General features: G+C 56.1%; 1 protein-coding gene across 4 annotated transcripts in view; it reads right to left on the reverse strand.

Annotated features, from left to right (window-relative positions):
• The window catches only part of LOC106892714 (glycosyltransferase-like protein LARGE2), a 25,359-nt gene extending 14,384 nt beyond the window's left edge, over positions 1-10,975 (reverse strand). The window contains exons 1-2 of one of the 4 annotated variants that reach the window (XM_014950115.1): positions 10,687-10,975; positions 9,304-9,463 (exon numbers count right to left, since the gene is read on the reverse strand). The gene's annotated coding sequence lies outside the window, so the exon portion shown is untranslated. Of the gene's footprint in view, positions 1-1,202; positions 1,347-3,104; positions 3,183-6,508; positions 6,625-9,303; positions 9,464-10,686 lie in introns of those variants that run through there. The other 3 variants (XM_014950117.1, XM_014950121.1, XM_014950116.1) reach the window with 3 other exon arrangements.
• Positions 10,976-15,297: the final 4,322 nt, after the last annotated feature.

Genomic DNA, 15,297 nt, shown 5'->3' on the forward strand with positions numbered 1-15,297 from the left:
CCCCCCTGAGGCATTACAAGTGAGGAGGTGGCCTGGCTGTTCCCAGTCTCCTGGCAGGGCAGCTGGGAGAACGATTTCACGGAGCCACCACTGCCCATTGTCTTACCCAGCCGTAGGTGACAGAGATTGCAAATCCTGCTCCCAGGTCTATTTTTTTATATATATATATATAATTTTTTGGGGGGGAGCTGGGAGAGCAGCAACAGTCCAGCTGACCTGCTGAGACAGGGAGCACAACACGGCAGCTTCCCAGGGGAGAAAGGACCTGATGGCCACGGGGAGGGCTGAGCTTCAAGCCCAGGACCTGAGAAAAGGCACCACGCTTTGAAGTGGCAACTGGGGATGGCTTCTTCAGCTCTTGCAAAGAGACTGGGGGGGACAGGCGGGTTCCTCCTTCAGCAGGTCACCTCTAAAGCACGTACCGCAGCACCCATCTGACAAAGCAGGGTCATCTCCCTACCCCCCTCCCCATGGCTGAAACGCTGTCACTTGGGGAGGGGGAGAAGCTGTGCCAGCCAGCAGATACCACACAGGCAGCGGAGCCGGGCAGCTGCAGGAATTTACAGAGGCGGAATGGAATTTGGCCAGGAGAGCAGGATTAAAACCCCATGCTCCGGATTACCACGCCATCCCTCCCTCCCCAGTCTTATGATAAGCGAAACTTAACCGAGCATTTCACCGTCCTATTTCTCCAGAAAAGAGCAACCTGCGGCAAAACATCCACCATGTTCTACAGATGGGATCCAGCAGCAGCCACGGAGACAGAGAGCAGAACAGGGGCTGTAAAAGAAGAAAGCGTCCCCATCTCCCCACTGCTGCCCCCAACCCCACCAAGCTGCGGAGAAAAATCCCAGAGAGGTGAAGATCTTTCTGGGTCAGCAGCCAGCTGTGCCTAAGTTATGGCTCCTTCTCATGCACCAAGTCCTCCTCGGGCCCCTGAGATAATCACCGCACGTAATTCTGCTGCTCTGAAGAGTTCAGCTTTTTATTCTGCAAAGGTCGCACTGAAAAGCCACCTTTCCCTTCTCTGACAGAAGCCCAGCACTGGGGGAAAAGGCGCTAACAGTCCCTGAAGGGTGTTAGTTGAAGCTCCTGACTTGGCTGAAGCGAGGACTTTCACCACGCCAGGCTGTTTCCTTGTTTCCAGAGGAAACGAGCAAGTTCAGGCTGGGTCTGAGAGGGGAACACGCCTCGCCGCTTACCTCTCCATGCCTGAAACCCCAGGAATGCATCCAGGAGCGACTCCTCTTGGCAGGGACTCCAATCACGAGGCCCTGCTAGACACAGGCGAGCTTTTTTTTGGGGGTGGGGGGGAACGGCACATCTCGGGAGCGGGCACTGGGTTCAGCCACGGGGGAGCCCACGGCAGAGCGCGCAAGCGCCGCGGAGAAGGTCTAAAGTCTACCAGACGTCCTGCAACGCCTGCGAGTTCCTCACACGTGGTCCCTACCTGCTCTCACTCTTGTTCACCGCAAGAAGCTGGAAGGATCCAGCTGGCAATAGTCCTTCAACCACATCTGGGGGGGCACCAGGAGGCAGGGTTTCTGGCTTGCACCCCTCTGCGCCTGCTGGATGTGCCCCTCGCTGCAGTCAGGGCAGACCCTGAAAGCTTGTTGTGGCAGCTGCAGGGCAGCAAGACATGCTGCCCAGGACACCCACCAGACAAGGCAACAGTGCCAGCTGGGTCTCAGCCCAGGCTAGAAGCAAGGATCACCTCCCAAGGAAGCACCAAGCCAGCAGAAAGCCCCTCACCCAAGGGCTGCCCAACCCCAAGGCGCAGCTCTGGAGCAGAGCACCTTCTCCCAGTGCCCAGCCAGCTCTGTGCCCACAGTGCCAGGCTCAGCACTGCACGTCCACACCAGTCATGGCTTTCCCACCAAGCCCCTGCTTCTGCACAGCACGCTGGGGTACGCCAGCCCCGCTCCAACCTGGCACCTGGAGGTGTCCTCAGTGCCTCTCACCCCCCATGAATCATAGAGTCATAAAATCATAGAATCGTCTAGGGTGGAAGGGACCTTAAAGATCATCTAGTCCAACCGTCAACCTAAATCTGACAAAAAAAATAAATAAGAAATAGGAAATAAAAAATCACTAAACCATATTCCTGAGGACCATGTCTACCCGTATTTTGAACACCACCAGGGATGGTGCCTCAACCACTTCCCTGGGCAGCCCAATCCAATGCTGGATAACCCTTTCGGTGAAGAAATGTTTCCTAATATCCAATCTAAACCTCCCCTGGCACAACTTGAGGCCATTTCTCCTTGTCCTGTCTCCTGTGATTTGGGAGACAGGACTGACCCCCACCTCTCTACACCCCCCCTTCAGGTAGTTATAGACAGCGAGGTCTCCCCTCAGCCTCCTCTTCTCCAGACTGAACACCCCCAGCTCCCTCAGCCTCTCCTCATCAGACTTGTTCTCCAGACCCCTCACCAGCTTCGTTGCGCTTCTCTGGACCCGCTCCAGCCCCTCAATGTCTTTTTTGTGGGAAGGGGCCCAAACCTGGACACAGGACTTGAGATGAGGCCTCACCAGTGCCCAGTACAGGGGGATGATCACCTCTCGGGTCCTACTCACCACACTGAAACCCTGCCATGTGCTGCTGAGACCCCCAGCAAGCTCACGGAGGAGATAGCTGTTCAGCACACTGCTTCCAGCTTTACCTCCCTGGACTACAAGTTGCTTGACCCCAGGAGGATGCTCAGCACGTGAAGCACTGCCACAGACTGGCCTTTTCCTGGCCCTGCTGGAGCACAAGCCCGGCTCAGGACAACTGCTCCAACACAAACAGAGAGGCTACAGAGCCCTGGATCAGACCTCTTCCACACACATCCCTGGCCAGCACAGCCAGGCAGAGGAGGGACCAAGCCTGGGCACTGTGCAAGGAGCATCACCACTACTACAAGGGGCAGGAGGACCCTGCCCGCCTCTTGAAACGGTGGAGGAGCAGCATTTGGGCTTGGTGCCCAGCTCCCTTCCCTCTGCCAGGATTAGGTTTCCAATATCTGCATTCTTGCTGACGTCTGCGCTGCAGCTAATGGCCAGCTCGGAATCCATTAGGTTCAGCGCGTCCCGGTCTCCGGATGTGCTCCGGGCACGGATACCTGTTCACCCCTGCCGTTTCCTGACGCTTCCATTGCCGCGGGCTCGCTGCAGACGGCAGCTCCTGGGGTCAGAGCTGAGAGGTAACAGCCGGGTCATCAGCTGGGGAGCTCCTGCTTCTCTCCACGGCGGTCTGCAGCCAGCCCTCTGCCAGCTCCAGCTCTGCCATCAGCCCAGCCGGAGCACACAAGCAGGTGTCGTGTCCCACACAGCAAGAAGGTGGGGGTTTCACCCTGTGAACTAGTGATCACGGAATTGTTGGAGTTGGAAGGGACAGTTTCACCCTGTGAACTAGGGATCATGGAATTGTTGGAGTTGGAAGGGACCTTCTAGAGATCATCCAGTCCAATTGTCACTGGGAACCACTGAGAAGAGTGCGGCTCCATCCTCCAACCCACCCTTGAGATACTTGTGAACATAGATAAGGTCTCCCCTCAGCCTTCTCTTCTCCAGGCTAAAGAGCCCCAGCTCTCTCAGCCCTTCCTTACAAGGGAGGTGCTCCAATCCCTTAATCATCTTTGTTCCCTACACTGGACTCTTTCCAGTAGCTCCCTGTCTCTCTTGAACTGGGGATCCCAGCACCCTTGAGATACTTGTGAACATAGATAAGGTCTCCCCTCAGCCTTCTCTTCTCCAGGCTAAAGAGCCCCAGCTCTCTCAGCCCTTCCTTACAAGGGAGGTGCTCCAATCCCTTAATCATCTCTGTTCCCTACACTGGACTCTTTCCAGTAGCTCCCTGTCTCTCTTGAACTGGGGATCCCAGAACTGGACACAGAATTCCTGATGCCTTGAGTTTCCAGCTAGCAGTGCCCACAGGTTGGGACCGATGGAAGATTTTTCCCCCTCAAAATCTCCCTGCTCCCCCCAAAACTCTCTTGAACAACCCACACCAGGAGCTGCTCCCCGTTGGGAGAATGGAGACCATACCCCAGCACATCGAACCAGACCTAACCAAGACACAAATTCCCAATGCCTTAAGTTTCCACCTAGCAGTGCCCACAGGTCGGGACCAACAGGAGATTTTTTCCCCCCTCTAAATCTCCCTGCTCCCCCCAAAACTCTCTTGAACAACCCGCACCAGGAGCTGCTCCCCGGTGGGAGAAGGGAGACCATACCCCAGCACATCGAACCAGACCTAACCAAGACACATGCTTGTGGAGCCTGCACCATTTCATGCAAAATTAATTAGGTTAATTACAGGAAAAAAAAAAAAAAAAAGGAGGCAATGGGACTCCAACAACCCTGGACCGGCGCTCTGCCCGGAAAAGTCCTCAAGAGGCACGACACCAACCTCCTCACCACCTCTGGGAAGGTGCCAGGGGCATGGCTCTCAGCCAGGTCCCCAGGTGCCTGCCGTGCATTGTCACCAGCAGAGCTGGGCAAGTGTTTTTCAGCTGAATAGTTATTGATTGAAAACTGCAGTTTCCAGACAGCTCAGAGCTATTTCCTACCTCATGACAAGTTTTGGACAAGAACAAACCGCTTTGTTTTCCAAGCAAAAAGTCTCATTTTGCACTGTTTTGTTTGAAACTGAGCTGCGTTAACATTTAAAAGGAAAGATAAAGGGTGTCTCAAACTCGGCTGTGTTGGGGTTTTTCAGTTTGGGCACTAAATCAAGCAATTAATTACTTGTTCAGCTCTGCTCTCCAGACAAGCTGCCAGCATCACGAGCCAAAGGGCCGGAGCAGCTCCGCCGAAGGTGCCCCACCGAAAAGGCATCCACCCGCCCGAGCGGGCAGGGGTTCAAGATACACAACCAAGAGGTCACAGCCACTGCTTGAAGGACACGCCAGGGGCAGGGCTGCCCGTGCAAACTGCCCTCCGCAGTACATGCATGTCACACCAAGGTCCCTCACTAGTCCCGCTGGTAGCCAGCACTGGAGCAACTCTTCCAGATGCCACGGAATTGTTGGAGTTGGAAGGAAGCTCTAGAGATCATCCAGTCCAACTCCTCTGCCAAAGCAGGGTTGCCCAGAGCACATCACTCAGGATGCTGGTAGCCAGCACCAGAGCAACTCTTCTGGACGCCATGGAATTGTTGGAGTTGGAAGGAAGCTCTAGAGATCATCCAGTCCAACTCCTCTGCCAAAGCAGGGTTGCCCAGAGCACATCACTCAGGACGGCATCCAGGTGGAGCTTGAAGATCTCCAGAGAAGGGGACTCCACACCCTCCCTGGGCAGCCTCTTCCAGGGCTCTGCCACGCTCACCCCAAAGAAGTTCTTCCTCAGATTGGAGTGGAACTTCCCATGTTCCAGCTTGTGCCCGTTGCCCCTCGTCCTGTCACTGGGAACCACTGAAAAGAGTCCAGCTCCATCCTCCTTCAACCCACCCTTGAGATACTTGTCAGCATTAATAAGGTCTCCCCTCAGCCTTCTCTTCTCCAGGCTAAAGAATCCCAGCTCTTTGAGTCTTTCCTCATAAGGGAGGTGCTCCAATCCCTCAGTCATCTTTGTTGTCCCATGTTGGACTCTCTCCAGCAGTTCCCTGTCTCTCTTGAACTGGGGAACCCAGAACTGGACGCAATATTCCAGTTGTGGCCAAACTCTGCTCCGGCAGCACAGGGGAGCCAGGCACGGCCACAGGGCACCTGCAAAGGTGAGGGAACCCCTTCACTTCTCCTGCATGAAAAGCAGCTGTGCCATAGAGGAGGCCAACGCTCACCGAGAGCCAGGATGCAGCCTGGTGCCTCTTCCACCAGGCACTGGCCCAAACTGGGAGCTGTGCTGAAGCAGCCACTCCCGTGCCTTCCTTGCCCAGAGCTATTCCTGGCACCGGTGCCCTCAGTGCCCCAGCAAGGCTGAAAGCAGAGCTCGTCCAAAGAGGAATGGAACAACTGCACTATAAATAGCAAGCCAGGAGGGCTCGGGGCAGGCTCTAAAAAGCCTGAGGAGCAATAGCACCGTCCACTCAGGGCACCCTGGGCACTCTGTGAGACCTGAAGCGATACCCGAGCTACAGAGAGGCTGCTCTGTAGCTGCAAATAGGCTCTGACAACACCATGGAGGGTGAGCTGCTGCCTGGGCTCAGAGACTGCAAACTCACCAGCAAAAAAGCACACGGGGCGTTTTGCAAACTGGAAATGAGGTAGCGACTGATGGGGGCAAAAAAAAAAAAAGGAGGGGAAGTGGATCCCATAAAAGCACACGGGGTGTTTTGCAAACTGGAAATGAGGTAGCGACCGATGGGGGCAAAAAAAAAAAAGGAGGGGAAGTGGATCCCAGAGGGGAGGCAGCTCCCAAAGCCAGGCGGTGGAGAAGAGAATGCTCCCAACACCCAAACTCCTTACTGGCCATTCCCAGCGCTCCCCCCACCTCCTGCTGCTCCCATCCCTGGGGCTTCTCACGCTGCTGAGCTAAACCCTGAACTCCTACACCAGAGGACAAAGGCAGGGAAGAAAAGGCATACCTCAACTCAACCAAGCCGCAGATGAGTGGCTCAGGACAAAAAGCTCACGTCTTCTGCAACTCACAGCAACCTCTGTGCAGCGCCCAGCCTGCACCAGGAGTGGCACAGAGGCATAAGAGCTCAGCCCATCCCGTGATCATCAGAGTCAAGTTCCATTCCTGCCTCTAGGAAGAGTCTTACCCTTCCCACCACACCCAGCCTCCCGGCTCCCTCTTCCCTGCCGGTGCCTCCATCTGGAGCAGCAAATTCTCCGCCTTCCCCTTCACACTGACGGCGATATGTCCTATAAAGGGATCTCAGCCTCTGCAGATGAGGATGTGACCCACCTCCAGCAGCACCAGTCTCAGCAGTGCCACAGCACGGCTCGCCTGGGCATATCTGCTGGGAACCAGGAGGCAGGAGAGAGTGTTGGGAACGTGGGGAAGAGCTGTGCAGGCAGGCACAGGCAAGGCAAAAGACCTGAACAAAATCACCCAGCACATGGCACCAGCCTCCCATTCCTGGCGGGGAGCCCTGTGCTCTCAGTGGTGCAGCAGCATGGCTCGCCTGGGCATATCTGCTGGGAACCCAGCACCAGTCTCAGCAGTGCCACAGCACGGCTCGCCTGGGCATATCTGCTGGGAACCAGGAGGCAGGAGAGAGTGTTGGGAACGTGGGGAAGAGCTGTGCAGGCAGGCACAGGCAAGGCAAAAGACCTGAACAAAATCACCCAGCACATAAACACACACGCACACACAGGGAAGCGGTTGCTTCCTCTGACAGAAAGGGTTTTGTGTGTCAGAACAGGAAGACAGCACTTAAAAAAAAAACAAAACAAAAACCAAAAACAACACCCCAAACCCTAAACACAAACCCCTCGCTTTCTTGCCCCTGCAGCACCAAAACCAGCCAGGACACAAGAAGCGAAGACGGCCGATGCTGACTACAAACCCACCTTGGGAATTTGGGAAGCCCACCGCTCCCTTACACCCCAAAACCTAAACACAAACCCCTCGCTTTCTTGCCCCTGCAGCACCAAAACCAGCCAGGACACAAGAAGCGAAGACGGCCGATGCTGACTACAAACCCACCTTGGGAATTTGGGAAGCCCACCGCTCCCCTCCCTTCTCCCCTACGGCTCTCCTGTCCCCCCCTCGCCCTTCCTCCTCTGCGCAGCAAGAGGAGAGGCAGAGGTCTTGAGTTTGGCTGAGTTTCCATTCTGGGGACAGAAGCTCGATAACAGACTGGGCAGGATATGAGCACCCGTTGAGGAAGAGGATTAGTAACCCCCTAATCTGCACATTTTGGAGTCGAAGCCCTTCACTCCGCTCTCTAATTAAACCACAAGAGTGCAGAGATTGCCAGAAGGGGAAGAACAAGGAGGAAGAAGGAAAGGAGACGGAGAGCGTGGCTTAAAGGCTGTTCCTCGTGGCTTAAATGCAAGGGGTGTCACTGGTGGGGATGTGTTTCACCTCGAGTGCTTTATGCCAGGGCTGCTGAGCATCCTATTGCCTCCCCCGATCCAAAGGATGAAGAGGAACCTGCGATATGGCCTGGGGATGGCAGAGGAGGGAGCAAAGGGCTCCATCAGGCAGGGCGAAGCGTTACCTGTGGCAGCCTCACCTGGCTGGCCCCTACTCCCCTCCCGAGTCCCCAGCCTCCTGGGAAATGGTAGGAGGGCCAGGCTGCGCTCGTCTCCGCTTCCCAGACCTGTCTGCACAAAAGACCCTTGTTCCAGCACTTATCTGGCTCCACGCTGGGGAGGGGACGGTGCCTGGCTGGCCCTGGCACCCAGGCAGGACATTCAGCTTTCCACCAGGCTCGTTCGGGGCTGCCCGGTAAGGGAAACTTTCCTGGCACAGGTAAAGAGGGAAACCTTGCTACCGCCGTCCTTGACAAACAAAGCAGTTCAAATAATGGCCCCTTCCCCTCCAGCAGAGCCTGAGCCTCTGCTCCTCGCTGCTGGCACTCCAGCAGGGACAGCCTCACCAGGGAAGCCACCTCAGCAGTGGGGACAGGAGCACGCCTGGCCTCCCAAAATGCTGTGTCTCCAACCTCTGCCCCACCAGACCTAGACGGGGAGGCGGGGGGGTGTACAGGGGGGCCAGGCTGTCACTCCAGCGTCCCCTCTCTTCCCTGGCTCCCGTTCTTTGACATTCCTCTCTTCTGTTTGCTTTGTTTCAGCCCTCAATGAACAGGAAGAAAAGGGAAGGAGCCTTGACAAATCCGATCAAGGCGCAGACACGCTGAGGCTCCCTCCTGCTGGCATGCCAAGCCCTGCACTAATGAGGGGCAGGGGAGAGAGAGAGGCAGCCGCTGAGAACAGCAGCCCCACAGAAACACTTGGTTTACGGGACAGAGGGAAAAGGAGCTGCTTGGGCACAACAGAGCCAGCACAAGCTCCCAGCCTTCAGAAAGGGGGTCTTCACATTTCCCCTGGCCCAGGGAGCTTGTTCCAGCTCCTCAGCCCAGGTCCCAGTCACCTACTGCCCGCTTCGGGAGAAGGATCCAGACATGCACACTCAAGGGAAGCTCAATAAAGCAGCCACAGAGATGGGACCACACTTTGTTCCAAGGGTTCGTACAAGGCACCCGCTCTTTCCCTCCACAGAACTGGGCCACAGGGGCTTATAAACGCCAGTGCTGTCTCCAGAACCTCCCCACAGGTCCCAAATATCCACCTGCTCAGTAGAGAGGACACCCACAGAGCCAAGACCTTCTGCCATCCCCAGTTTAACGATTCGGGTACAGACACGCTAAAATGGGAAGGGAGCGAGCACGTGTAAACCGGCTACTTAACAAGCAAGATAACTGACCTTTGGAGGCTGCCAATGTTGCGGGGGTACCTGGGAACAGCTGGAGAAGCTGGCAAGGCCTGGTGGCAGCTGTGAGGACCACCTTTAACCGGGGATTCTCAACTTGAAGGGCAGAGAGCACATCCCGGCTGTACTTGAGGGATTTGGAGCTTGCCGTCACCTGAAACCCAAAAGACAAACAGTCACGTGAAGAGCTACTGCCTACAAGAGCTCTGGGGACAGGTCCCTGCACGGCCAGGAGAGTCATAAATCAGCAGTACCCCACGCCTTGGTCCTGTCCCTTTTCTCCTGAGCACAGCTCAGTGTCACCCAAGGCTTCCCAGACAGCCCATGGGAGAATATCTGCATGCAGCATGTTCCTAGTCCCAGATTGCTGCACTGTCCCGCAGCACGTTCCCTATCCATGCAAGGGGGACCGCAGACGTGTCCCCAGAAAAAGCCAGGGCCACCGTGCTCCCCCGCAGCACACACGAGTCCTCACACTGACTCTTCAGCAGGATAGGGAGCTGGGGGGAGGGATGCAAGGTCCCTGGTCCCCTCCCAAACATGACAGCGGCAGCAAATCTTTAGCTTGTGAGGCAATGAAGGGATTAACAACCATGTTCAGTAACCTGAGCCCCTGCGACATACCCGGGGCAGTCCTGGAGAAAGCCTAACCAAGAAGCACAGAGCCACACAAAAAAGCTGGGGCAAAGGAATTGGGAGTTTTGATTTCAAGCCCCCTCTATCCACACACATCATTGCTCCAAGATGCAGGAGGAACAGGACCTTCAAAGCAGGTAAAAGCTACAAATCCCATCTTTCTGGTCTGTCTCACCTGCTTTTAAAAACCCCAAACGGAGGAGTGAGTGTGCTGGGCACCAGCCCTGCCACAGCACCCGGTGCACCCCTCTAGGCATAGCAAACTCCAGGTCAGCCTGGCACGGCACAATATCCAACAAGGGAGACAAGAGCAATCCCAACAACAGCCGGAGATAAGAAAAGCTTCACAAAAGCCAAACCCACAAGTTCCAGCGAAGAAACACAGCAGCACAACTGCTCAGCAAAACCCTCCTCCAACAACAAAGCCTGACATTACTTCTGCTTTGTGGGTCTTCCACAGTATCCCACTGCAAGGTGAGAGGGGACACTACGGCACAAGTCAGTAAACAGACATCTGTCCCCTCCATCATCCTCACCCCACTTACCCTGATGTATCAGCTCCCACCTCAGAGGTCTAAGGGGGAACATCAAAGAGGAATATTCTGGAGAAGGGGGAACCAGGGTGCCACATCTGCCTGGCACACATCCCCTTTGCAGTTACAACCCTCCCTCTGGTGCTACCAGAGCCATGCTCTTACAGGGACCAGTTCCCCAGGTAAAAGCCAAGTCCCTGGTACCCACCTGGAACAGGAAGCAGCAGAACAAGTAGCTCCTATTGAAGCTGGAAAACCAAATCCACCTTCGGGAGAGCTAATCCTGAGTGGGGAGAGCCAAGCACATGCCTTCCATGCACGGCGGCGCTGCCCAGCGGGATCCACCACAGCATGGCCACCAGCGCCACCAGGAAAGCAAATCTGCCACGCACACCATCTCCAGGGTGGAGCCCACGTCCAACGCCTACAACCCAAGCCACCAGGAGTTAATTACACAGCACGGCACACGGGACCTGCAAGACCTCGTGGGACCCATCTCCAGGTCTGCTTGCCTTCTCCAGGTGGGGTCAGGGGAGCTTGGAGGAGGCCAGGGGAAAGGGCAGATCAGAGACCACAAGCTCGGTTGCCCTCCTCACCCAAAACCTCTCCCTCAGGGCCCAGCTGCATCTCTCCCTTGGAGCGTTTCCATCAACCCAGGCCACTGGAGAACTGCATGGCCAGAGTTTTTTCCAGCTGCATCACACAGTTATTAAAAGATATCGCCTCTCCCCTCTCAGCCTTTAGCACAGGCGGATTTGGGATATTACAGGAGGGACTGCACATGGCTCATGAATGAGGGAAGGGAGTTATCCAAGGAACAGCCTGGGGCTCTAAATGGCTTTCTGGAAAAGGCATCTGGAGGCAGGAGGCGGTCACTATCTCCCAGCGGGGCTCTGCACACATTGCCAGACATGCTGTTCCTCCTGGGAAGCCAAAAAAGAGTCTCTCTCCTGAGATGCCAAGTCTCAGCTAAGCTGGGAAGAGGAGGGCAGGGGCACCCTGACAGAGAACAGCAACAAAATGCCTTCAAGTCAAAACACTCATTAAAAGGCCCCTTTAAGCTTGTTCGACCTGGGTTTCCCTTCCCTTCAGACTACCGCTTTGAGCAATAGACCTGCCAGCGACACTTCCAGGAACTCAAGGACTACACCACCAACATCCCCTGCCAGCTGCTGCCTTTCCAGGTCCCTGGAAGGCTGTCGGAGATCTGAGGTGCAAGCTCCCACCAGCAGCAGTGCCATGCTCGGAGCTTGGTGTGCTCGTCTCCTCCTTTGGACTGAGATTTGGAGCTCTCCAGAAAGGTGTCGGCCTCCAGTGCGATGCCCTGGGTGCATCAGGCCTTCCATTCTAGGCAGGGCTCATGTGTCAGGGACTAAAATACTCCCTCTGCCTACAGGTTATTTGGAGCAGGTCACAATTTATCCCCAGCTACCCCGAAGGACTGGCTGAGCTCATCCAGAAGTGCAGAAAATAGATGGCCACACCACGGTGTGGGCAGGAAGGGATGCCCCAAGGAGACAGGGCCAGAAACGCCACCTCACCCCACACCAGGACTGCTCCCTTCCAACCACAGCTGTAAAGGTCCACATCCCAGACCTCACACTGCCAGGCTCCTTCCCTCCCAGCAGGGGAAGGACAGCAGGAAAACATGGCCGGGGAGTGTATCCATTTCCCCCACAACTACCAACCTCCAAAGACACAGCCACGTGTCGACATATCGTGTGTATTTATAGAGTCATAGAATTGTCCAGGCCAGAAGGGACCTCCAAAGGTCATCTAGTCCGACCTCCCCGCAGTCAGCAGGGACACCCCCAACTAGACCAGGTTGCCCAGGGCTTCATTGAACCTCACCTTGAATAGTTCCAGGGAAGGGGCCTCAACCACCTCCCTGAGCAACCTGTTCCAGTGCTCCACCACCCTCACAGTAAAGAGCTTATTCCTAATGTCTAATATAAATCTGTTCCCCTCCAGCTTAAAGCCATTGCCCCTCATCCTGTCACTGCAGGCCTTTCTAAACAGGTTCTCCCCAGCCTTCCTGTAGGCCCCCCTCAGCTACTGGAAGGCTGCTGTTAGGTCTCCCCAGAGCCTCCTCTTCTCCAGGCTGAACAACCCCAGCTCCCTCAGCCTGTCCTCGTAGCAGAGGTGCTCCATCCTCCTGATCATCCTTGTGGCCCTCCTCTGGACCCGCTCCATCAGGTCCATATCTTTCCTATATTGAGGGCTCCAGACCTGCACAGAATACTCCAGGTGAGGTCTCACCAGAGCAGAGTAAAGCAGAAGAATCACCTCTCTGGACCTGCTGGCAACGCATCTTTTGATGCAGCCCAGGATGGGATTGGCCTTCTGGGCTGCAGCTGCACACTGCCTGCTCATGTCCAGCTTCTCGTCCACCAGCACCCCCAAGTCCCTTTCCTCAGGGCTGCTTTCCAATACCTCACCCCCCAGTCTGTATTGGTGGCGAGGATTGTTCCGGCCCAGGTGCAGAACCTTGCATTTGCTCTTGTTGAACCTCATGAGGTTCACCTGGGCCCACCTCTCCAGCCTGTCCAGGTCCTTCGGGATGACATCCCATCCCTCTGGTGTATTGACAACACCACACAGCTTGGTGTCGTCTGCAAACGGTGCCTCTGTCTATATCATTGATAAAAATGTTAAACAGTATCGGTCCCAGCACAGACCCTTGAGGGACACCACTTGTCACTGCTCTCCATCTGGACTTCAAGCCATTGAGTGCTACCCTCTGGATGCGACCATCCAGCCAGTTCCTTATCCACTGAACAGTCTACCCATGGAATCCGTACCCCTCCAATTTGGTGAGCAGGATGTTGTGGGATCCTATTCGTAGGATGAGCTACCTCAGACCCACAGCAGGGCTCTGCCTGGGGTCAGCCTCCCCCGAAACGGCGTGGTCTCGCAGACCTGAGCAAAGAGTAAGACATTGGCAGCCAAGCAAGCTGGACTCCAGCACTGTACCCACCGATGGGCTGGTGGAGCCTTTGCTTTTATTTTTTTTTTTTGGTTTGCTTCTTTTCCTGCGGAATCCGTACCCCTCCAATTTGGTGAGCAGGATGTTGTGGGATCCTATTCGTAGGATGAGCTACCTCAGACCCACAGCAGGGCTCTGCCTGGGGTCAGCCTCCCCCGAAACGGCGTGGTCTCGCAGACCTGAGCAAAGAGTAAGACATTGGCAGCCAAGCAAGCTGGACTCCAGCACTGTACCCACCGATGGGCTGGTGGAGCCTTTGCTTTTATTTTTTTTTTTTGGTTTGCTTCTTTTCCTGCCATTAGTGCTGAGCCTGCACCTCTCGCCATCAGAGCACAGCAACTATTTGGCCTCAGTTACAGCCAGTGGATTTCCAGTAAGCACGAGCCCTTGGCACCCAGATTGACAGTAAGTGCTCAGAAAGTTGCTGCTTGGAGAGCTTTTAGGGTACGGTCGAGAGAGAAACCAGCCCCTCAACCCAGCCTCTCATCTCCTACCCCCCTCTCCCCGGGCACTACAAGCCAAGGCGATTAAAGTCTTGCCTGATTTCATGGGCTCCGCTGCTGCTCCGCGAAGCCACCCCTCCTAGAGCACTCCCTTGCAGCATATTTACCATAAAAAGGCAGCGTGATGCTACTCAAACTGTCCTCCAAACTCCCTCACTGCAGGGGGGAGGTGAACAGAAAAGGGGGGACAGGGCAGACAGCGGGTGGGAGGGAGGCCATGAGCAAGGGACGAAGAAGAAGCGCCTGCCAAACAAGCTTCTCTCCCTCTCGGGGACAGAGCCGCCCTATCTAGCTACGCTCCTCAGAGTGGCCCCAAGGACTTTGTGCATCAAGCTTCACCTCTGGCTGAAGACAAGGTGTTTTTGGGCAGTCTCCCAGGCGGCCGGCTCTCAGATTGCTGCCTGCCAGAGCCGGAGCTTCTCCTTGAAGGAGAGCAGCTCCGGCAGTCTGCACTGGATATGCCCCCAGAGCCACCACCAGGTTCTCCTAGACCTCTGCCAGGGGCTTCAGGGGCTACCTCACCCACCTGGCTAATTAGCCTTAGCTCACGGGCAAGCGTGGCAGCTCAGCCACCCCCAATTTCCGAGGAGCTCACAGGTGGCACCGCGTGCGAGCGGAAAGTTGGGTCTAATCCATGTGATTCCACCTCAGAAAAAAAAAAGGTTTGTTCAGCGCCAGCCTGTTTGCCAGCCATATCTCCTGCCCTTGTTGAACTCAGCCGGCTGGAAAACAAACCTCTCCGGGGAACGGGGCGATGATGATGATGATGATGATGGGGGGGGGGAGGTGGGAAGAAGAGGAGAGCTGAGGAAGGATAAAGTGCCTGCCCGTGCAACTGTAATTCTTGCAGAGGAAGCTGCAGGCACACACTGCGTCCATTGTGCAGAGGTAACCGGACAGGAGGAAGGAGGGGCAGCTTGGGCACAGCTCTGTTTGCTCCCGGGGAGACCTGCCAGAGGCCACGACACCCATCTTTGCCCCCCCGCCCCAGACATGCCAGCCCCAGCTGCGGGGAGCCCTGAGAAGGGAGTTGTGGGGGGACACACACCGGGGCAGGGTGGCTCTGCCCGGGCAGCCCCAGGGTGACTGTCCCCGGTGGGGAGACGGTGCGGGACATGAGGAGGGTTTGGGGTCTCTTCTGCAACAGGCGGCAGCCAGAGAGGGGGGGGGTAAGGGGGGTCCCGCACCTCCGCCTGACAAATAGGGGGGGTGATGCCGGGGTGAGGGTGATGCCGGGGTGCGGGAAAGGGGACGGTGGCTGTGTCCGTCCCGCCCGGGCTCCGGGACCGAACCGGGGAGCGCTGACACCGCGTTGCCCCCCCGCAACCCC

Source organism: Calidris pugnax, unplaced genomic scaffold (assembly GCF_001431845.1).
Source record: "Calidris pugnax isolate Ruff unplaced genomic scaffold, ASM143184v1 scaffold68, whole genome shotgun sequence".
NCBI classification, from domain to species: domain Eukaryota; kingdom Metazoa; phylum Chordata; class Aves; order Charadriiformes; family Scolopacidae; genus Calidris; species Calidris pugnax.